This window comes from Cynocephalus volans, chromosome 4 (assembly GCF_027409185.1).
Source record: "Cynocephalus volans isolate mCynVol1 chromosome 4, mCynVol1.pri, whole genome shotgun sequence".
NCBI classification, from domain to species: domain Eukaryota; kingdom Metazoa; phylum Chordata; class Mammalia; order Dermoptera; family Cynocephalidae; genus Cynocephalus; species Cynocephalus volans.
In genome coordinates, this window is record NC_084463.1 from 148,680,803 (window position 1) to 148,706,208 (window position 25,406).

The 25,406-nt window shown below is 35.4% G+C and overlaps 3 pseudogenes; all 3 read right to left on the reverse strand.

Moving 5' to 3' along the window:
* Positions 1–1,556: 1,556 nt before the first annotated feature.
* Positions 1,557–2,501, reverse strand: LOC134375708 (olfactory receptor 5L1-like; annotated as a pseudogene).
* Positions 2,502–10,339: 7,838 nt separating this feature from the next.
* Positions 10,340–11,280, reverse strand: LOC134375364 (olfactory receptor 5D18-like; annotated as a pseudogene).
* Positions 11,281–19,755: 8,475 nt separating this feature from the next.
* Positions 19,756–20,688, reverse strand: LOC134376506 (olfactory receptor 5D14-like; annotated as a pseudogene).
* Positions 20,689–25,406: the final 4,718 nt, after the last annotated feature.

The window sequence follows — 25,406 nt, forward strand, 5'->3', positions numbered from 1 at the left end:
TTTGAGCATACTATTTTATTAGACCCAAGACATAAAATTTAGAAGTAAAGAACAAGATCTACATGTTCATGACCCAATCAATTCACAATTCCTGAAAACAATTGAAGTGCTATAAATTTATATATGAATGACAATATGTATATCATTAATCCAGCAGTATTTATTCATCTATCCACTTAATAAAAAGAAAAACAAAACTTAGCATATGCTAGTGATAAAGAGGAAAAAAATGTTAAAAACCACTTCCTCCAGTGACTTTATTTAAACACACATTAACTGAGCTCTTTCTAGTTGTCAGTGAGTACTCATATGTTGCCAAAATTTAACCTTAGTAAAATGCTATGAGGTTAGCAGTATTAGCCAATGTTAAAATGCAGGACACTGAGGTTTGAAGAAGTTAATTTTCTTGACAAATTAAAGAACCTCTGCTGTAACACCTATCCTGGTTTTCGTGAACTCAAGCCTACTACTCTTCGAACATTATTATGGACACAAGAAGAGAAGCTTCAGTTAAACAAGTAAAGGCAATATTGAAATTGACATAAATCATAATGGACTTACAAAGAAAGTGTTAATAGTACATATGAACAAGCAATGAATGAAGAGATGTGGTTTAGATATGTGGGTCAAGGGTGAAAAGGTGGGAATTTCCGAAAGACCAAAGGCACATGTAAATGACATGAACAGGACTTAGAAGTCCATTTTTCAGCGAAAGTAATCATTTCACCCACAATTGATTGTAGAGGTAGCATGAAGGGATAAAGTGGGAGAAGAAGCTTAACTCAGAAATCTTGCTACTCATAATGATACTTTTAAAATGATATTTATGTATATGGAGAGAGAGAGAGAGAGACAGAGAGAGAGAGAGAGAGAGAGAGAGAGAGAGAGAGAGAGAAACACTAATTATGTCCCAAGAATTATTCTGGGCTCCATGTACATTCCCCAAATTTGTAATTCAATTTTCCTAAGATGCCTGTGAAATAATTACTCATTTCTCTATGCATCAAATGGCATAGTACCCAAAGTTCCATAGTATTGGACACTGCAGTAACAACAGCAACAAAAATATTTTTAAAAATATAAACAATAAACATAAAACAAAAAATGAAAAATACATATACATATGAGGAATTCCCATTATGTGCACAAACTGTTTGAAATGGTATTATCTTCATTATAAAATAACATAAATTCAATTTTGAAAGAAATGGTAGTTTCCACGAGGATTACCAAAGTAGAGTGTGACTGTATGATTCTTCATTTTACTTGTGAAGATTCTACAACGGAATAAAGATGTGTGTCTTAATAGTGCCACTACCCATAACCATTTAAAACATTACAGATTGAAGAAAAACAAAGAAGCAGGCTGCCCATTTTGATATATAGTCAATCATACTCGTTTTAAATTTAAGATACACAAAGATAAAAGAATCAGAAAAAGTTACTCATTACTACCTGGATCCATCTCTTCTGTCCATTCAAATGCTACAGCTCACCTCATAACCCCTCCCCAAGCCTCCACTTCTGAATTCTGAGTCTTTTTAACTTCATCTTCTCTAATTATATATTTTAGATCCAACCACATTTGTGAGAGCTTCTTTCACGTCCAAGTTCCTCAGGCTGTAGATCAGGGGGTTCAGCATGGGAATCACTACAGTGTAGAACACTGTGGCCACTTTGTCAGCATCCCCACCATTGCCTGAGCTGGGTTGGTAACAAATGAAAATGACTGTTCCATGGAAGACAACAATGGCTGTGAGGTGGGAGGCACAGGTGGAAAAAGCTTTGCACCTTCCCTCTGCAGAGCTCATCCTCATGATGGTGATGAGAATAAACAAGTAGGAGGTGAGGATGATCACAATGGTCATGATCTCACCAAAAGTGGCCAGAATGAAAAGAAGGACCTTGTTCATAGTAACATCAGAGCAAGCAAGACAAGAGAGGGGGGAGATCACAGAAGAAGTGATTAATCACATTTGATCTATAGGATGGGATCTCAAGAACCAAGCACAAGTGAATCAGAGAACACACCAATCCACAGAGGTAGCAGCAAGATGCCAGCCCTCCACAGAGCTTCTGGGACATGGAGACCATGTAGAGCAGTGGGTTACAGATGGCCACAAAGTGGTCATAGGCCATCACAGCAAGTAGAAAGGACTCAGTGACCACACATGTGCAAAACAAGTAGAATTGCACCATGCACCCCAGGAAGGAGATGGCTTTGTCCTTGTTTGACATATTAGCCAGCATCTTTGGCACAATGGTTGAGGAGTAGCAGAAATCCACAAAGGACAAGTGGCTGAGGAAAACGTACATGGATGGCATGGATGGGTGTGTGGAGTCGAGAGCTGACTCGAATTAGTGCAACCATACCCAGGTTGACCAAAACCGTGACTCCGTAGATGAGAAGTAACAGCAGGAAGAGGAAGACTGTCAGGTCAGGGTCATCAGATAATCCAAGGAGAATGAACTGTCACAGTGCTGCAGTTCTCCTCACCCATGTCCCCACTTTATTTGGTGTTGGAGGAAAAAACTAAAAATTATTCTCCATTACATGATCAAAATTTAGTTTTGTCTTTCTCCTATAAATAGACATTAGAAGAAGTAAGATAGTTAATTTCATTAGCCAAAAATAGGACTTCTTTTGTAAAATTTATGTAAAGTTCAGAGAGTGTATAAAACAGATGCATAAACCTGACAGTATATTTCAGGAATCATACAAAAATGCTAACATTTATAAGAACTTCTCCGATACTTTTAATTAGACATTTACAATTGAGACCTTGACACTCAATCATTATGAAAGTGGTCAATGTATTATTTAATTAGGCATATCGCTCTGTCAACTTCAAATAGTTTTTTTCTGGCAGGCTCTTCAATCAATACTCCAATTATTTCGATCTTCAGAAGTAGTTCTTAAATTATAAAGTACTCTTCTCTGAGTTTGATAGTGAAGTGGTGAAATATATGCTTATTTAAGCTTGTTAACTCACAAGTGAACATATTTTATATATACATTTTACATGGAAAATGTGGTTTTTATAGGCTGTTTGCAATTTTTTATATAATTAGCTTCGTGTTCTTGTTAATTATAATCTTCAGTACTACCTATGGTTTAGTAAGTTGTTGCTCTTGATTACAACCTTCTTTTAACTATGACTCCTCAGGCTTAGAAAGATCTATTAGGTAAATAAATTTAATGCTTTGAATCTATTTGAAGAACTGATTAAAGATGTGCACAGAAAATTATTTTTAACAATTCCTATTGCTGCATTGCAGTATTATCGATAATAATAAAACTTAGAAATAGCGTTGAATAAGAGGGAAATGGTCAAAATTACGGTATATTAGTAATGGTAAAATATGCAGATACTAAAATGATCATTTTAAATAGTTTTTAATGGTATGAAAAATGACTGATAAAATGCAAAGTTAAAAAAACAATAAGTCTTATCATACAGGTAGAATACTACGCATGTATACATAATTTGCATTATATATTTAATTCATGCAACATCCAAAAACATAAATATTTTTATTTCCATTATGTTATAGAATGGGGATCTACATACCTGCCTGCATTGCTATGAAAAATAAGTATTATGGGGTAAAATGTGGGAGGAGAGTGGAATTTTTAAAATAAGAGATACTTATTTTCAAGGCTTTTGCCACTTAACAAGTGCAAAGAGATGGTAAGAAGCCTGTCATTTATTCTCTCTCTCCCTGATCCTTGGCATAGATATACATGACTGTACAGGCACAAGTTGGGTTTTCCCAAAGGAAGGAGAATCCAGACTAGAGACCGATACAGACAGGTATTTTTCAGTTCTTCGACAGAAGAATATATGCATGGTATGTACATTACTAAATTCCCATATGAAAATAAATAATTCTTCTTATAGTATGGTTTTCTCTCTTCAAGCAGCTAGGAAAAGTGAGTTATTTGTCCTTTCCTGAGTTAAAAGTAGTATATAGTTTTAGAAATACTCTCCTAAAGATGAAAAATCAGGCTATTAATTGCTCACAGAGTGGTGCTTCTTTACCAAGAGAGGCCTGGATCTCAATGGGATCTTGTCAATGTCTGGAGACAGTTTTTTTTTTGTCACATGGGGGTGGGAGGGGGTACTGCTCACATGCAGTTTGGATGCTGCTAAACACGTATAATGCACATTATGGTCTCAACCCCAACAAAACCCTACCCCCAACACTCATAACAGAACATTATCTGGTCCATTATTATGTCAATAGTGCCATAGTCAAGAAACCTGCTATAGAGAGACATTTCAGAGTCCTTTGCACAAAGCCACAGTATTTTCTCTCCTTTCTGCTTCAATAATAGCATGTGTCCTTGTCCCTCCACGAATATTCATGTGGGACTCTTACGGCCACCCTCAGCATCAAAGTGACTGTCAGGAGAATCTCCATGAGGTCTTTGCTGGGTTGCATGGAGGGGGTTAGTGTGACAGAGAAAGAAGAGAAAGGAGAGAACAAGCCTCATCCCAATGTTCACACTGTTCACTCTTTCACGGTAACAGCTGCTCCGAGATACCTGGTTCCACAGATCAAATCATTCCCCTTTCCTAGATTTCTGAGATTACCCCTTAATACACACACAAAAAAACATATTTTCATAACAGACTACTCAAAGCTTAGCAGTTCCTAAAATATTCTCTAATTAAGAAGGGGAGAAAGGATAGATTTTTAAAAATCTCTATTATTGCTGCTATAATTCCATCTTCTTCTACATATGACTGAAGAATTACTTCCATGAGGAAAAAACAAAAAAGTTTTCAACTCCCAGAACATGTTGATGTCCATCCAAAAAAACAAAACAAAACAAACCAGAGTACAGCACATGGGATAGATTTTGCTTCCCCTGTTTCTGAAGATGCTGTGACGGAAAACTGAGATAGGTTTTATGTTTGTGCTTGTATATCCCTGGGGCCCATGCTCTGTAAGGTTCCCAGAGCAATCATTGTTCTCTGTGGGATATCAATAAAAGAAAACTACTAAAACTTGGAACTCGAAAAATTATTGATCATTAAGGGATTCAAACAGTGAGCAGGAGGGTGGAAACCCAACATGGTATGTATGATAATAATTTAACTGTTACATCCAGAGTTCGTTATGAACTGTAGAACATTGCACACTGCTTCACATTGCTATTATGAAATATGAATAGATCTTACAAACTCTGTCTGTCTTATACTCAATACCTCCTTCCTAAAAGGAATAGGGTCTGAATCGAGACCAGAGTCCCTCCAAATGCCAAAAAGTGGAGGCAGAAATAAACCTCCGTTACTTAGAATAAAATTAAGGTCCATGCCATGGCAGAGTCCTGAAAGGAATAGCTTGGGCTGCCCTCTCTGAGTTGGCAAGGCCACCAGAAGGAGAGCTGCTGGCAGGACCACGGCTACAAGCACTTGCTTTTGCTGTAAGGATCTCTGCCTTGGTATAGTGGTACTGTTTTTACTTTCTCTTTTGATGTTTTGATCAGTGTGGCAGTTTCCTGAGTTTCCAAAAGATGCTGAAAATGACACACAAACAGTTGTTGTCATAAAATTAGATAGTCCCACCAAAGATCTGGGAAGATTGAACAATTCAAAATTTTCCCTTTTTAGTCAATTAATTATGCCAACAGATGTTTCAAAAACATCAGTTATGATTAATCATGAGCAATTGGCTTTATCAAAGAAATTAATAAATAAAAAAAGTCCCATTCCTCTTCCCACCATCTGGGCAAATGCTTACATGGGATATAATATGAGAAAGGGAAAAATTTGATACCCTCCCAGGGGACATCCAAAGTATGATCTAAGTTGGCAAACATCATTTACTGGAGATTATATTAATGACAAGGGAATGGTTGGTATTAATGGGAAGTTATATGATTGGGATAAATTAAGTATATGGGAATGAAACCGTAGAATTCCCTTTACATGGTGGTGTCCAGTTTTAAATAAATCATTAAGAATCAGGTGTTGGGATAAAATATATATGCTGTAAAATTATTAAACCTGCCAAATTAGATCTTAGAAAATAAGAGAGTGCAACTGGTTTTGTGAGGGATGGTGCTGTGCACAAGGACACTTTAACATTTAGATCAAGATTACAGGGACACAGCCAGTGCATAACCTTAAAATGTGCATGATAATGCTGCTTAAATAACCACTGTTCTTTTTCCATATGAACAGTAGGTTCATTCCATTAGAACATAAAATATTTAGAACCCCATTAGAATTTATTTTTAATTTTATTTTGTCGATATACATTGTGGCTGATTATTGTTCCCCATCACCAAAACCTCCCTCCCTCTCCCCTCCCCCTCCCCCCCAAACAATGTCCTTTCTGTTTGCTTGTCGTATCAACTTCAAGTAATTGTGGTTGTTATACCCCATTAGAATTTAAATGTTAACATTTTTCCTTTTAGCAAAGTTGTATTTAACCAAAATAGCTGCCATGCTGTTAATAGGGTGGATATTAACCACAGCTTGCTAACAGAAAAAGGTCACAAGATAACTTCAAGACAATGAAGGGATGGCCGATCTGATAACCTGATTCCAGGAAAAAGAAGCACGAGTTGATCACCTGAGACATGCTGACAAAAAGGACTAGCTGACCTCTAAAAAAGTTTCCTCCCTGCTTTTTGGACTATTTATTTAAGCTTGCTGATACAATAAAAATAGTACCCAAAACCCCCATGCAGAGAAAAATCTAAATAAAAGGCATTGCCTCATGCTCTACTGGGCTCCAGCTGCAACACACTGACAGCCCACAGAGAGAGAACGTGCATATTGATGCATTGAGGTCTCTGTCTGTGTTTGTTATTTTCGCCAACCCTCTTCATCCCTTTTCGGGTACGCACCCCTCGCTGAAGCTGGACTTCAGCAATCACTTTCTATATTCTAGGTACTCTTCTAGATACAACTATTAACACATTTCAACTTTATACAAATAAGTGAGGTGGTACTGTTATGCCCCCTTGAAAATGAGGTGACTGAGGCACAGACAGGTATAACTTGCCACCCAAAGTCACACACAGAATCCCTAGGAGAAGGACACATATGCTGTTGTTTGGTTTGTAGCACCCATGACTGTGAGGAAGAGCACAGCTACAGAGAGGTACTGGGGTGGCTTCCTCCCTGCTGAGTGCCAGAGACCATGAAATGGGAATGCCTCAAGGATCTCTCCCAGGTCTGCTTTCATTCTTGACTCTAAACAGTAATGTTGACCTGAACAAATAATAGCATTCAAACCATAACCCATGTGTACTTAGGTAAATCAAATATTTCAAGAATTCTATGGATGTAATTAATTACAGGTAATCATTTTTCAACTTGCAACAATCTATATTTGTGTTCCTTAAATTGGTCTATCTGAGAATTCCTTGAATTTGAGGAGTCTTTCTAGATCTCATTTTCCACCTAGGATTCTCACAATCCCTTTTCTTTCTCTCTTGAAAAACAAAGGATTTCTCTTATCCATTCACATCTTACTGTGTAAATTACCTTGATGAGAATAACTAATGCAAACATCCAAAAACCAAAAACATAAAGACAATTGAAACATTATCCATGAGGCCTGAATTGTTCTTTAATCAAGACACTTCAAACCCATGGTATGAGCTCTTGTTTCTCTCTGGTGTGTGTAAATTTCTTCTCATGGAAATGGATTGCATTAGAGGGGTATTCTAGCCAATATGCACTGGCTATATAGTATGAATACATATGTACAATATGTTTGTATGTGTGTTTGTGTGTGTGTGTGTGTGTGTGTGTATGCACATGAGTATCTGTGATATACTATACATAGTCAAATATATAGTCGGTCATTGAAAATATTTAATACCTATTCATTTTTTACTTAGGGCAGCCCAAACTATTGTCACAGATTAAATCCATCTTGAAGGAATAAGTCTCATGATAACAAAGATAAAATAGCATCTGTGAAGAATATCATTTGCTGCAGTAAGGCCCCATACCATCTGGGCCTCCCACTCACAGCAAAGCTTGTTTGCTTGTCTATTCATCTTAGACTTAAACAGATGAGAGGTGTTTTTAAAAGTTGACTTAATTTTTAAAATTTCCTTGGAATTAATTTCATGCTCATTATCTACACATTGAATAATGAACATGTGAAGCTCTAATCTTTTCCTGAAAATTATTAAACAACACCATCTTGATAAAATGTTGCATTGGCAAGGTTTAAGGAAAACAACACTATGTTAACTTTCTAAACTTTTAAATTATATTGTTTTAAACAATTTTACTCTAAGTGGTGAAGGACAGATATCTTCAGTTAATATATGACAAGACTTTAAAAGTCTTTGTGGGAAGCTTACTAGAATTTAGAAAGTGAGTGACCACATAACAAACCACTTTAACCTATTGAAACGCTTTTTCACATGTCACCTAGGTAGTTCTGCTGATCTGCTCCTGGCATGGATGACCGTGGCTTGCCTTGTTCATGTGTGCCTTATCAGCTGACGGTTGAGACTCTAACAGGGCTTCACACTCTAGTCTGGTAGCTTGCTAGATGGCAGCTGATGTGAAGGGATGAGAACTATTTTTTCTCATTATCAAATATGCTAGTTTATGCTTGTTCACATGGCAGCTTTTCAAAATTATGATAGTATGAAATTTAACATTCAATTTAAATAAATATAATGTTCTAATATAAAAGAAAATTGTGTAAATACCAGATATGCCCAAAAGGTAAATTTATGACAGTCTAGAGAAATAGAAATGAATAGAAAAATTGTTCGCTCATCAAAATCCAATATCTAAAACATTGTTTCTTACTTTTCCTATCTTTCTATGTACAATGATCATTTGATTCCATATCAGATAGCATGTATGAACTGAATATAACTTGTATGAAATATAACTTGTATGTTATAACTGAATAATATATATGAACTTAATAGTGATCATAAGTTCAATGTAATATAAACATTTCAAATAATTTTATTAGGCTATATAAAATTGATCCCCAGATTTTATTTCTCCCTCACCAAAACACCTGGAAATTTTATTTCTTCCACCATATTGAGGATTTCTTTGGAATTTTATCTGGACACATTGAGTAGAGAAAAGAAGAAGGGCATTTTTAATTTGCCATGTTCAGTAGGTTGTGATGTTAGTGATTACCTGGTTTTTATTTTGCTTTCAATACTTTTATGTAGACAATTAGCTATAAACACTTAGGACAACTCTAAACATTTCCTTTTTGCTTTTTTTTTTTTTTTTTTTTCCTATCATGGGTGAGAATTCTGTTGAGAAGGATTCAAATATAATTTTTATGCTCAGGAAAAAAAAAGTTCATAAGAGATCGATAATGTATATGATGTCTCTGTAGGCAGAAAAACACCATGAAATACAGTTTGGGTAGGCACTCTTAAACCCTGGTTTTGCATCTAAGATTTTGTAAAATCTGATCTATCATTCCTAAGTCTCTGGTGGAGGTGGTGTCTTCATAGTTTACCTCACTGTCACACTGGAGCTGTGTTAAAAGCACATTCAGAATATAGAACATGTTTTATTTAAATGTCCAATTATGCCAAGTAGTCTGTATTGTACACATGATACGACCCACATATGTACACACATACAACATCGTAATAGCTCAATAACACATTTGTCGGATCTTTAACTCAGTATTACATTTTTACTTCCTTGATTTTATTTGTGTTGTTTTGTCTTGAATAATGCTCTGTTGTCAATAAAATATATCTCCTAAAACTGTACACATTCTCTTTACAAAGACTAACTTAAAACAACACCTATTTTTATGGAGATATCCTTCTAAAGTCCATAAAAAGATTTGAACTTTATCTTCTCTCAAACCCTTTATGGTATTTATTAATTTCTTCCTTACCCAGTGGTGGCTTACTTTGTTGCCCCTTTATCATCAGTAGGTTTTGCATCCTTAAAAGCAAGGACTATGTCTTATTGTAACTTCTCTTTGTACTTTCATAAGAAAAATAACACATATGATTATTAAGAGCCTAGTTTAATGTAGGTATCTTATAAGAAAGGGGGATGAAATTTATTGAGTTACATAGGCGGTGTATGACATGATATATGTATACCTTTTAACCTTTATAATATGATTATGAGTTACCTCTTGATATCCCACTTTTATAGATAAAATATTAAACATAAGAGAGATTGCTAGTCTTTCCGAGCAAGTAAGACACAAATTCAGTCTCTTGAAACCAAAAATCCATTTCTGTCTCATTGCAAAATATTAACTCCATTAATTTGAAAGATATATTTTAAATGAAACTTTATAGACACACTTTATTTATATGCCAGGCAGAAACTCCACTAAATTATGCTCAATAAGAAAAGAGTTTAGTGTCCATTATCTTGCTGACTGTAACCTTGACATCCTTATTTCTCAGACTGTAGATCAGGGGATTCAACATGGGGATCACCACTGTGTAAAACACAGAGGCCACTTTGATTGTGTGTCTGGAGTTTTTGGAGTTGGGCACACAGTAGAGGAAGAGGACGGTCCCATGGAAGATGGTGATGGCAGTCAGGTGGGAGGCACAGGTGGAGAAGGCTTTGCGGTGCCCACTGGCTGAGCGCATCTTGAGGATGGTGACAACAATGGACACATAAGATGTGAGGATGATGAGCAGTGTGCTTATCTCATTAAAGGTGGCAAAAATGAAAAGAAGCAACTGGCTGATAAAAGTGTCAGAGCAAGACAAGGAGAGCAGTGAAGATATCTCACAGAAGAAGTGGTTGATTATGTTGGAACCATGAAAAGATAAGTTTAGGGCATAACACAGGAGTATCAAGGAACATGCCACACCCCACACATAGGATCCCACCACCAACATGGCACAGAGTTTCTGGGACATGGCAACTGTGTAGAGCAGAGGGTTACAAATGGCCATAAAGCGGTCATACGCCATCACAGTTAACAACAGAGATTCAGTTACCACAAAGGTACAAATGAAAAAGAATTGTACTGCACATCCTAAAAATGAATGGTTCTGTCTTTTACCACTAGGTTCACCAGAATTTTGGGAGCAACAGTAGAGGAATAGCAGAAATCCACAATCGAGAGGTGGCTGAGGAAAAAGTACGTGGGAGTGTGCAGTTTTGGGTTAATTCTGATGATTACGATCATCCCAGGATTCCCTACCACAGTGACACTGTAGATGGCCAGAAAAATCAAGAAGAGAGGGACTTGGAGTTCTGGGGAATCTGAGAAGCCCAAGAAGGTAAACATGACTCCAGTTCTATTTTTGTGTGACAGTAACATAGTTTCTGAAAAAGTTGGCCCTGAAAGCAAAAATATGAAGGAAAGTGAGGAAATAGGAAGCTTGGTTGACCACCCTCACCAAGCCTGGCAGATGAAGCACATATAGATCAGAATCGATGTGTTTACTGTCCAAGATACACTAAATGTCTGCAATTTTAAAACATCCTGCTACATTTTAATATTTCTTAGCATAGAATAGCTACAATTCCTGAATTAAATTTTCAGTTTTCAAATATAGCTTTTAACATTTCCAAATATAGTAAAATGAAGTCAGAGCATTTAAGGTCATTTCAAACCAAATCTTCATATAGGACTTTTGGCTTTCCTTAAATTTTATGAATTCATAAAAGATAAACTTAACATGACATGATGACTGATTATAGCAGCCTTATAAACAGTAATAAAAACCAGAGATTTCTAAATGAATGTATTTTTATATGACATGTTCACAGTGACGTTAAATATAAACAGCCCTAACACTGAACCTTTGTGCCTGTATTGTTAACTCCATATATAGCACCAAATAGTATCTTTGTTTGTCTGTCTGACACAGTAAATTTCACATCAAAATATATCATAACTTATCTTTTCAGAGTATGCTTCCATACTGAGGGAGTTGCTTCCTCAGTGCTTTAGGAATAATAAAATTAGAATAGTTTCTGAATATAATCTAGTTTACTTCCTTATCTCAGAGGTGATAAAACTGAAGCCAGAGTAACCTTGACTTTTACAAATGCCAAGCAGATAAAGTCCAATCTACACATCTATGACTAGAGCTGTGATCCTCAGACTCTGAGATATGCATCTCTTCCTCAAAATGAAACCCTGATCCTGTGTTATTAATAATCATATTTCCAAAAAGTGAGCAAACTGAAGACTCCAAGTCTATAGGAAATAGTCCAATGGCAGCGTTTATTCCACAGAGATACCTTAGAAAGCAGCATCAACATGAAACATATGAGAACGGGTTTTAGGAAATTTTTCTCATCATGGAACAGCTAACTGTAGTAAACACTATTGGTTAGAAACTTCCTTTGCCTAGGTCTCTCTGTCTGTCTGTCTGTCTGTCTGTCTGTCTCTGTCTCTGTCTCTTTCTCTTCCCGCTCCCTTCTAGGTGCATAGGATATTCATTCTGTCCCTATATTACCTGTAAAGGAGGATTAAAACTTGAGTTAGTGCTGCACTGTGAAGACATTTCATGAGAAAACACTAATGCAAAGTATCATTATATTTCTCTAATCAGTGTCTAACACCTCTCAGCTTCTACCATACCAGGAATCTCTTTTTCTGTCATTTCTGGCAAGATTATGTCTGGTCACACAATCCAAGAAATAGTTTCCAGATGGTCCATCCTTATAGATGTCAGATCATACACAATGGCCCTATATGTTTCGGTATGTGTGAATTTGAGTATTAAAGAAAATCTCAAAAGACAATCCATCACATAGTGAGACATTTGAATTATTAAATTTTTCTCTTGATGCTGTATTTCATTTATGTAATGGATTTAAAATTTTATTTTATTTTTATTTATTTATTTATTTATTTATTGTCTTTTTTTCATGACCGGTACTCAGCCAGTGAGTGCACCGGCCAGTCCTATATAGGATCCGAACCCGTGGCGGGAGCATCGCTGCGCTCCCAGCGCCGCACTCTCCCGTGTGCCACGGGCTCGGCCCTTAAATTTTATTTTAAATTAATATTATATTTACAGTAGTGGATCTTGTTCCTAAAATGATGTTATTACAATGTTGGTATAAGTTACTGTATCTTTCAATCCAGAAAATATGATAGCTAAAATCTGCCCTGTAGGTTTTATGTTCATTGGTTTGTTCCAATTTGTTTGTTATTATTGCTCTCAGGGGTCACAATGTTTCCTGTTTTATAATCTTAATGAAAGCTTGTCTCTTTTACTTATTTATTTTTTTATTAGAGAGTCTATTTTATCCCAGTTTATTTCATTTTACTTAAACACGTGTGTATTCTATCTTTATTACTCCACCAACAATCAACAGAAGCAAAATAATACACACTCCCACATTCTCAGAGCTCTTCAGTTCCCCCACCTCAGGTACCTGTTTTTTAGGGACTGCTACTGAGAAGCTTAGCTGATCCAGGCTCTCTAATAAAGAGTTCTCAGAAAGAGTGACATTTCTGCTCCTTATATGCTCATGTATATTTTTCTAGTTCTACTGTCTAGTTCTAAAAGGTAAGTTTCCCTCCCTCCAAGTTACTCTCTAGACTGAAATTAGTATCAATCCGTCTTTAGAATCTTAAAACAAACCTGCTGATGGCAAATGTAGTACCTCTGTTGACTGGGAGTTATGCATTGTTCTTATATCTATAGTTATATCCTTGGTGGCATGAACCCTAGAGACTATTGCCCCACTCTCTTAACATCACAAATAAATTAAATTAATCAATTTTAACTGATGTAATTCTTACATACCTGAAACCCTGGAGAAAAAAGAAAACTATAGCAGTATTGGGGACATTTCAAGTAAAAAAATATATATTTTAAAGTCATATTCACAAGACCCAGATCACTCCCACACCCTCCTGCAATTATAAACATATATGTAAGTATGAAGCTTCCCTGGTGGTCTAGTGGTTAGGATTCGGCGCTCTCATATATGTAAGTATGAGAATCAAGATTATGAAATATTGATTGAGTGGCTATTATTTGCCAATCATAACCCTCTTCCTCAATACCACGCACTCTGACCATATATTGAAGAAGTGTGAAGATGCAGCTTTCAGGTCATCATGACCCATTGAGAGTTAAGGCAAAAGAATTTAAAAAGTGAACACTCAATGGATGAATGATCTAATCCTTGTTAAATCTCTGTCCACGTACTGCTCCTTTTCCTTACTGTCTCCTCTAAGCATTCTGACCTGCTTGCTATTCCTTATGTCCTTTTTACTGGTGTTTTCTCTGACTGGGATTCTTTCTTGTAAGTATTTTTTTCCCCAAATGCTCTTTTCAGTGAAATCTTCCATGAACACACTATGAGTATTGCCATACAACTCACCTTTAGTGGTTAAGTTATTTAACAAGGTTAATTTTTTTAAAATCCCTATTTACTGCATTATTTACATATTGTTTTTTCCCTCTGATAGAATAAAAGTTATAGGGATGCAGGGATTTTTCATTGTTTTGATATCTGATAAGTTCCAAGCTCCTAGGTCAGTAATTAGCACAAAATAAGCATAATATGAATATTTATTAAGTGACAAATATATAACATGAATATTTATTTAGTGGTAAATATGATTTTCCATGTAACTGGGAATCGAGTCAAATCTACCAGAAGTATGGAAGGTTACAGAGTGGAGAGAAGGTAGATCACACACACACAAGAGAGGTCTGGATGTTTTTATAAGAAGTGATTATTTCAAGTTAAATATGTACAATTGTAATTAGTCAATTAAAATAAAATTAAATAGTAGGCAATCAAAAGTAAACAAAATGAAAGAAATCTTTGATCTACTAGATTTCCTATGTTTATTGAGGTTCATTAGAATAAAAACATTTAATTTTCAAAATCAAGTAGAGCATGGTGAAATTGCTTGTAAATGGAAAACAATACCTCAAATATTTTTCTTTATAAAATCATAAAAGTAGCTTCACCAAAGTTTAATCACATTCATTCATGAAGCAAACATGTTTCCAAACCAATTATATCCAAGGTTAGGCTATTGATATGTGAATAATACAGAAATAAATCACATTAAAACTTCTCTTTCAAAAGATACATAATCTTCCTGTAGTAATAAACATCTCTGAGCATGAACAGCTTGAAGATTATATATTTATTAATCAAAATAAAATAGCTGCAATTTTGTTGGCATTGCCTTCTCATACCAGAACAAGGGAAAGGAAGTTGAGTACATAACAGGAATATATTAATTACTCATGTATTTATCTATTATTCATTAAACAAACATTTACAACAGGTAACCCTGAGACAGTTATTATCTTAGGTAATGATAGATTGGTAAGAGAATGTCTTTTTGTTCATAAAATTTATATATATATATATTTTTATTTTATCTTTTCATTATACGTTCCACTTGATTTTCATGACCCTTTACGTTGTCCTCTCCCCCCTCCTTTTCTCTCCTTCCCCTCCACATCATATCTGTTCACTTGTCTTAAAAAGTTCGAGGCATTGTTGTGATTGTTGTGTCTTATCCCCCCCCATTTGTTTGTGTGTTTATTTATTTATTTGTTTATTTTTTAGCTCCCACCAATAAGTGAGAACACTTGGCATTTCTCTTTCCGTGCTTGATTTTTTTCACTTAATATAATTTTCTCTAAGTCCATCCATGTTGTGAATGGTAGTATGTCATTCTTTTTTATAGCCAAGTAGAATTCCATTGTGTAGATATACCACAGTTTCCTTATCCACTCATCTGATGACAGACATTTGGACTGGTTCCAACTGTTGGCTATTGTAAATAGCACTGCAGTAAACACTGGAGTACATGTATCCCTTCTGCATGATGATTTCCATTCTTCTGGGTATATTCCCAGCAGTGGAATATCTGGGTCATATGGTAGATCTATCTATAATTGTTTGAAGGCCTCCATAACATTTTCAACAAAGGCGGCACCATTTTACAGTCCCACCAACAATGTATGAGAGTTCCTTTTTCTCCACAACCTCTCAAGCACTTATCGTTCTCAGTCTTTTGGATATTAGCCATCCTGACTGGAGTAAGATGGTATATCAGAGTAGTCTTGGTTTGCATTTCCTGGATGCTGTGTGATTTTGAGCATTTTTTCATGTGTCTCTTGGCCATTCTTATATCTTTCTTTGAGAAATGTGTATTCAGCTCTTTTTACCATTTTTTAATTGGGTTATTTGTTTTTTTGCTGTGAAGTTGTATGGATTCCTTTTATATACTGGATATTATTCCTTTGTCATATGTATATTTTGAAAAAATTTCCTTCCACTCTGTTTGTTGTCTTTTCACTCTGTTGATTGTTTCTTTTTCTGTACAGAAGCTTTTTACTTTGATATAATCCCGTTTGTTTACTTTTCCTTTGGTTGCTTGTCTTTGGGGGTCCTATTCATGAAGTCTGTACGCACTCCTACTTCCTGGAGTGTTTCCCCTATGTTTTCTTTTAGGAGTTTTATTGTTTCAGGATGTATATTTAATTCTTTAATCCATTTTGAGTTAATGTTGGTATATGGTGAGAGGTAATGTTCTAGTTTCATTCTCCTGCATATGAATATCCAGCTTCCCCAGCACCATTTGCTGAAGAGGCAGTCTCTTCCCATTGTGTGTACTTGCTGCCTTTGTCTAAGGTCAGATGGCTGTAGGTGTATGGGTTGATTTCTGGATTCTCTATTCTATTCCATTGATCTGTGTGTCTGTTTTTATGCCAGTACCATGCTGTTTGGTTATTATGGCTTTGTAATATAGTTTAAAGTCGGAAAGTTTTATGCCTTCAAGATAATTTTTTTGCTCAGGATTTCTTTGACAATGTGTCGTCTTTTGTTATTCCGATTAAGTGTCTGGATAGGTTTTCCACTTCTGAGAAAAATGTCATTGGAATTTTGATGGGGATTGCATTGAATCTGTAGATCCCTTTGGGTAATATAGACATTTTCACAATGTTAACTCCTCCAACCCAAGAGCATGGGATATCTTTCCATCCTCATGTGTCCTCTCTAATTTCTTTCAACTGTAATTTGTGTAGTTCTTGTAGAGATCTTTTACCTGGGTTAAGTTGAATCCCAGGTATTTTATTATTTGTGTTTATGTGCGACTATTGTAAATTGGCTTGCTTTCTGGAACTCTTTTTCTGCTAGTTCATTTTTGGAGTATAAAAACAGCATCTATTTTCTGCTTGTTGATTGTGTATCCTGCAACTGTACTAAATTTGATTATTAATTTTTAAATTGTTTTTGTAGACATTTTAGGCTGTTCTACATATAGGATAATGTCATCTGCAAACAGACTATTTGACTTTATCTTTTCCAATCCGGACACCCTTTATTTTTAAAATTAGAAGTTCTAAAATTGTGGTTTTCTAATTTCTTTATTTTTCCTGCCTTTATTTCTTCCGAAATTCCTCTCATTAACTGTTAGGTAGCCCGGATCATAACTAATATCATAGGAAAGATAAAACAAATGTTTGTTTCCTTTAACTTACAATTTTCAGAGTATTGAGTTAATACACCAGGGACCTTTAATTCCAACCATTGTATTTTATTTTTTTCTTCTTTACAATCTGCATTTAAGTATATTTAATGCATTTAAAATAATTGAAGTCAATATTAACTGTTAATTTAAAATGTCTAACCATAAACCTGTGGGAGCCCCTTCAAATTGTCTCCTAGGTCTCTTCTAGAGGATTTGATTAGCTGTTGAGGGCATTCTAGCTTTCATAAACGTAATCTGCCCAATGCTCATCTTGTATATTTGTTACTGTAGAATTCAAATTAGCCAGTTCTCCAAGAAGCAGTAGTTCTGTTTGGAGGGAAGAAGGTTTTCTTTTTAGAAGAAGTTTGGAGAACAGAAATTTTCATTACTACTGAGTTATAATTTTTAGTGGTATGTGTTTCCAAAGAAAAACATTATTTCAAACTATATTTCTAATTCAACTTAAGATAATAAAAACAATTGTATTTCCCTTATCTTATTTCAGAGCTGTAACTCTTTTTTTCATGTGCTGATAACCTTGGTTTCAATAATATTTAAGTGAATGTTTTATTATTATTATTTATTTTAAGTTTTATTACATCTCTTCCTACCTTTTTTAGTTTTTCGGTTACTTTTCTCTCTTCTTTCACACATTTTATCATACTATACAAATGTTTTCTCAATCTTGTCTTTATTCACTCAAGAATTCTGTGGGGAAATCTATAGGAATACATAAAAACCTTCCTTTTTCCATTTTCACAGTTGTATACTTATACATTTAGATCCATACTTTATTCAATCACCTTCATATAAAACTTTATAAAGTCAGTTATTATTATAAATAATGCGTGTGAATCCATTGCTTATATATATTTTGCTAGTATAGTTTTGGAAGAGATTTCTAGAACTGTGAAAGCTTTGAAAGAGGGCAAATGCGTATGTAATGTCACTCGTACTCGAAATCGCCCATTTTAGTTGTTGTAACTTGTTAAATTCCTGCTCCAAATGTACTAAAGTGCATTTCCCCACAGCTTCACTTACTCTTCATATGTTTTAAGGCTATTTCTATTACTTTTACTAGACTACATAATTATATCTCATGTAAATTTTTCTATAGGATTGTCATTTTCACCTCTAATATATATTTTACAAGTAGTGACTATCTCAATTATTCACTTGTCATATTAATTTATTTCGTTATTTTTGCAAAGAAGTTTTTTTTTAATACACATATAACCTTAATTTTAAATCTGCTTTTAGATCTCTGTCTTACTGTATGAAATGAGAAAGATACATAATCTTATTTTTTTCTTACATGGCTATCTATTTCCCCCAATGTGACTCTATTTTAATAATAGAAACTTTACAATTCATTTTAAATTCTGTACGGTTAGCTACCTCATCCAATTTCTGCTTTAACTTTTAGAATATCTGTTACCAGATATTTGTGATTGTTTAGTCATTTTTGTAAACATTAACAAAAAGTTCTGAAATCTGGTTCTTCACTATCTATATTCGTTCTGTATGAATTAGACTAGAGAACACATGATTTCCAGACGTGATAAATCTAAGACTACAAAATTTTGAGAAATGATATTAAAGTACAATCCAGTAATGATGAAATGACTCCAGTAATCTTCCCTAATTAATTTCTATAATCTCCCATACTAATTTCCTCAGAAGTGTTATAAAGAAAAGGCAAAAAAAGTTGAGTTTCTGTCTTACATCCTCCTTTCAGCTGTTTCTAGACTATCACCTCGAACTTCTCTGTCATCATCTATAGTAGATATAATTATACTTGTCCTATTTACTTCTCAACATGAGCTGTTTCAAGTGCAAGGCTATTTATTCATAGAAATCACAAAACCCAAGGGATGAAGATATCAGGAAAGATTTTCCCTTTTATAACACAGTTGTATCTCCCAACAAAGGCTCAGTGCTCCTGTGACACACAATAAAAATAACGTGAAAAGCCAAATATTCATTTCCATACATGTTAAATCAGAAAAGCCTTTTATAGGGCAAGTTAACATCATTCTTGCAGTTTCTTTATTCCCCACACTGAACGATCTATTCTGCTTTGTAGTATTTTTGTGTTTGCTTTTAGAGAATTGGGAAAAAATGATGCTTTATGGATCCAAATCCTGTGGAATTCACCTCAGAATTGTCTGTCTTGATGTCTTCAGGGAATTTAAATTAATCAATTCGATGCATCACAATCATTGATAAAAAAATATTTAAAAAGCTATAAGTTTTAGAAAACATTTTAGACTCTGTTCCAATATTTCATGAATATTGAAAAAGTCTTTTGAGATTGGATCAAAGACATGGGACTTCTATGTGCATTAATTTCCTAAAGGCATCCTTTAACTATTTATTCCTTAGGCTGTAGATCAGAGGGTTCAGCATGGGATTGATGACTGTGTGATATACAGCGGCCACTTTGAAAGTTTGTCGAGAGTTTTGGGAGTTGGGCACACAGTGAAGGGAAAGGACGGTCCTGTGGAAGATGGTGATGGCAGTCAGGTGTGAAGCACAGGTGGAGAAGGCTTTGTGACACCTGCTGGCAGAACAGATTTTAGTACATGAAAACGTAGGACATGAGGATGACCAGCAGTGTACTCACCTCATTGAAGGTGGCAAAATCAAAAAGGAACAGGTGGAGGATGTGAACATCAGATCTCGGCACAGTGATGAGAGCAGTGTACTCACAGAAAAAGTGGTTGATCACATTGTGACCAGAAAGGTTTAGATGGAGAGCATAGCAAAGGAGTACCAAGGGGCCGGTCATACCCCAAAGATATGACCCTGCCACCAGAAGGTCACAGAGCCTCTGTGGCAAAGCCACTGAGTAAAGCAGAGGATTACAGATGGCCACAAAATGATCATACGCCATCACTACCAGCAGGAAGGACTTGGTCACCACAGCTGTGCAGGAGAGGAAATACTGCAACATGCAGCTCAAGTAGAAGATGCTTTGATCTGCCATGACCAGGTTCTCAAGCAGCTTGGGAGTGATGATGGAAGAGTAACACAAGTCAACAAAAGAAAGATGACTGAGGAAGAAGTACATGGGAGCATGGAACTTGGGGTCAATCTTGATGAGGACTATCATTCCAACGTTTCCTACAACAGTGATAACATATATATTGAGAAACACAAAAAGAGATGGATCTGAAGTTCTGGGTAATCTGTGAAACTTAGGATGGCAAAGGTTGTTCTCAGACTCACATTTCTTGCTGCCCAAACCATAATTCTTTTTAATGCAAAGGTTGTTCTCAGACTCACATTTCTTGTTGCCCAAACCATAATTCTTTTTAATGCAATGGTGTGCTTGCTAAGAGTTGTTCTGCCAAAGTGAAGATTCATGGGGATGAGTGACAATTATGTCATGACTTTGTGTGTTAGAGGAAATAAATGAGAAGGAAGAGTTGTTGGTCCTAGTTTTCTCTATGGAGAACATGCCTCAAGCAGATAGCTGCTGCATATATACCAAACAAAGCTGAGTCTTTGAAATGTATTTACATTTCCACTGCACTATGTGTTTCCAATAAAAATACTTATTTCATTGCAATATGTACATGCACATATTTGTTAGTGTGATAGCATGCACATAACTGATACACAATGTTTGCACATGAATGCATGCATTAGTGAAGATTCTGTGAAAGAATATGTGAAATATTTGCCTCAAAGAAGAACATACCCTGCTATTGCATTTTGCTTCTACACTGGTTTTGCAAATCAATTAAAACCTTTCAGAAACTATGTTTCAATTATGAGTATAAAACATTAGGAAAATATAGAAAAAGAGCATAGCAATCCCATATTAGCAACTTATCCCATAAAGGCATCTTCTCTCATTGATTATCTTAATTGCTGAGGGTTTCTGGAGGACAAAGGCCTACTCTTGACCAGAGCGGAGTGTGCATTTTATTAGGGTTTATAGGCTAATGGTTAGCTTTTACTATATTCAAGACATTGCATAGTTATCTTACAAGCGTCCCAAGATATATCAGGTAAGAATACTCCCAAGACTAACTAGAGTTCATTCTTGTAACAGTTTATTTAACAATGTAAAGTGCATATAAAGACAATATGGATATATATCCATTTCCAAGTAGCAAATTTACTCTACTGTTTGTGAAACAAGACTGTTAACTTCTTCCTTTAAATAGGTTCAGAATTGGATAACATTTACAGTGACTTAACATTAAAAATCAGAGAACCCAATTACCATATCAGGAAAACACCATTTCCACAGCTTTATAGAAAACCTGAAAAACTTTACCTGCTACAGAGATCAGACCACCACCCTCCTGTTTCTCTGTAAACTCTGCATGACAGGAAGACCAAGGCTTTCACATCTAAGTCTATAGCCCTGAGAACTCAAGCTTTGGAGAATCACTAGCAACTAATTCTTCATAATCAGCAAAACAGGTAATTTAGGCAAATACTAGGTCTCTTGGACATGTTTAATGATGAGAGTCTCCTTGAAATCACACAGAAAAATTCCAGTATGAAGTTGACTATTTTGCTTTGTTTTCAAATAATTAAAATGCCCTCTTTAACTAATGAAACAAGAATAAAAATCAGATACCACCTCATCTATTTGAAATTCAGTGAGTGCCTTTGAATTTTGGAGGCAGCATATAGCAATTTTAGGCAAGTTTCTCCCACTTACAAAATTACCCCAAAGCATGTCCATTTTGGGGGGTACAAAACCAGAGAAAACAGAGTAAAATGCATTGAAATCTCTGATCTCCCCTGCAAACTATGCTATTAGGGACAGATGACCCAGCACTTTATTATTATTATTATTATTATTATTATTAATATTATTATTATTAATATTATTATTATTATTATTATTATTATTATTATTATTAAACATACATACATACATGTGGAGAAGTGTATTTGGCAAATAGGGGCTGTTCAGAAATTTGATAGGCCCCTACAGTGAATTACAGATCAAAACTTTAGGATTTTAAAGCAAATAACTTCCTCTGCAGAAAACTATTCAACTTTTGAGAAACTGCTTCTGACTTTATACAGACCCCATTAGAATCTGAATGATTGACAATCAGCCACCAACATACCACACAACCTGCACTTCCCTTCATGAACAGGATGTTGTCTATTCTACTAATCTATAAAATTAGGCATGCACAGCAGTCAACAGCACTCCTATTCTTGAAGACACATATAAGCAATATGAGCAATTACAAATGTCCATGGTTCATCCTCTTGCCGTTAATACTTCATGCTTCTCAATCTGAACTCTAGCCTCGTGGGGTACTCCCTATGACAACTTCCTTATGGAAGAAAGTGCTATGGCCTTATTTTCAGATGGTTCTCTATTATTTGATAGCACCACACTAAAATGAATAGTGGCAGCACTATAATAATCCTGCTCTGGGGTAGCCCTGCAATGCAGTGCTGAACAAAAAATTTTATAATATTTAAAAATTCAAAAACTATGATTGGAACATTGGTATCACATTTTGAAACTTATCAGAAGATCTCCGTGGCAATACTTTACGTGGATGGAGTAATATCCTCCAGAATTTGTTGTCTGCTCTAATTCTGCAACCAATATACATCACCTTTTCTCCGGTGATTTTTTACTAGTCCCAGAATTTATTGGTACAATCTGCAAGTGGAGTTGCTCTTACCTTATCACCATTAATGGTGCAATAGTTAAATCTTGCTTCCCATAAGTGAAACCAGTAATTCTGGTAGTTTAGAAGTGTTATGTACCAAGTGGGTGATGCTTTCACAAGGGGGAGCAGTGTTGGATCCTTAAGTTGGAATTGTGACTTGTTTGACCAAGAAAATATGGTGGAAGTGATGTGCAGATTCTGGAGTTGAGACACTAAGATGACTTATGACTTTTACTTTTACTGTCTTCAAACATTGCTTTGAGATCACCACACAAGGAAGCCATTGTCCTCTACTAGGGGATGACAGAATTCTTGGGAAAATATTGAGGCACCCCAATCAACAGTCCACACCACATTACCTAACAAACAAGTGATGCCATCTTGGAAGATTTAATATTGGCCGAATTGCCACGTCATTGCAGCAACATGAGTGAGCCCAAGAAGGAGTGGCAGAAGACCCAGCCAGTCACCCAGAGATGGTGAGAAATAACAAATCATTTTTAACCAGCAATTTAAGGAGCGTTTCTTTCCTGAGGAAAAAAAAAAAATGTCTGAAATTACAATTCTGGTTCATTAATTTGTTTTCAAAATTAGTAACAAAATCCATTTTTCCTGTAAGTCATATGCATATATTGGGAGCTGAGCACGCGGCTGATTTCAGATGCATCAATTACAGTCAACAACCATACATATATATATGACTCAAACATATATATATACATATACATAAATATATATACATATATTTGAGGAATAGATAGAATTCAGAATGAAAATAAATTATGTCAATCAACTTTCAATTTAAAACTTTATTATAATATATATGCATGTATATATATGTATATATGTTATAAAATGTGCTTGTTTACTAGAATTATTCCATATCATTACTGTAAATGAAAAACTCAACAATAATATTCCAAAATTTGAATGAAAAAATTCTTTTCATATACCCAGTGTTTCTATTGGTATAATTAAATTTTCATTGAGAAGTATTTGGTCATGAGTATGTTGTGTGTGTGTTTGTAAGTACATATGTGAGCTAAAAGAAACAGAATTCACAGTAAGCGACTCTGTGCAGAGGGACTTTGAGTATTGGGACCATTACTAGCAGATTTCTGTCACAGGGGAGTCAAGAAAAAACTGTATGCTGGTGTTCTCTGTATTTATGTTTAGATTCATTGTTAACTTGTATAAAATATATAAAAAGCTAAATAAATATTATCTTTTAGATAGGTCACAAAATCATTTTCCCAACTTTGTGAAACATTTCCCTATATTCTACTTTTTTGGAAATGTGTTTTTAGAAGTCATTCTAGATTTTGAATAATATTCAAATATGCATTTATTTTACATTTTAAGAAAAGTTTAAGACAATTTTAATTGATGTTGTGAATACACAAATGTAGGCTTCCTTTTGACAGTTGTGTGAAACAGTGTAATGACTCCTCTGTTGTGTAACTATAATGCTCACCTCTTCCTTGGAATAAGGAACAGCTCTGTAGTCTTCTAAAAGATAAGCACTCTCTACTTTTTCTCAGAATTTTCCGAGGGAGAGGTCAGTCTAATTTGGAAATCTATTGAGTTTGTGCAGACACTCCTGTTCTTGTTTTATTCGGGTTTTCTCACTGCCTTATAGAACTTTTGTCCCATTCTCTTCAGCTAATGGCTGGTAATTAAATTATCACAAACTCATTGGTTTAAAAAACACAAGTTTGTTATCTTGTAGTCCTGGAAGTCAGAAGTTCAAAATGAGTCTTTGGGGCTTAAATCGAGGTGTTAGCAGTGTTGGTTCCTTTTGAAGGATAGAGGAAGTGAGTGTTCCTCACAACTGTGGCTGTCTTTTCCCCTTCCATTCCCCATTCCCTTTCTCCCTCCTGTTTTTCCTCAGCCTTCCCCTTGCCCATCTTCTTCCCCTTCGAATTCACTTTTCCCTACCTTCAGCTGAGATGCGCTTGGAGCCAGGAAGAACCCCACATTGTGAAGAAAAAGCAAGTGGAAGACCCCAGTAATCCTCCTTTCCACCACAGATGCCTGCAATCCTAGCTATAGGGGTGCCCTATAGTCCTTATAAGCTCTGAGCCTAGTATAAGGAGCTGGCAGGAGTCCATGTTTCTGTATTGAATTAGACAGGGAGACTACGCTGTATCCCACCAGACTTAATGGACTCAGAATGCTAAATCATAGCATTTAGAGAGAGGATCTACAACCAGACTGAATCCTTCCTTGGGGTCCAATTGCCTCATGCATCTCCATTTTTGCACTCTGCCCACACAGAAGGCTGCAGAGCCATGACCCCAGGTA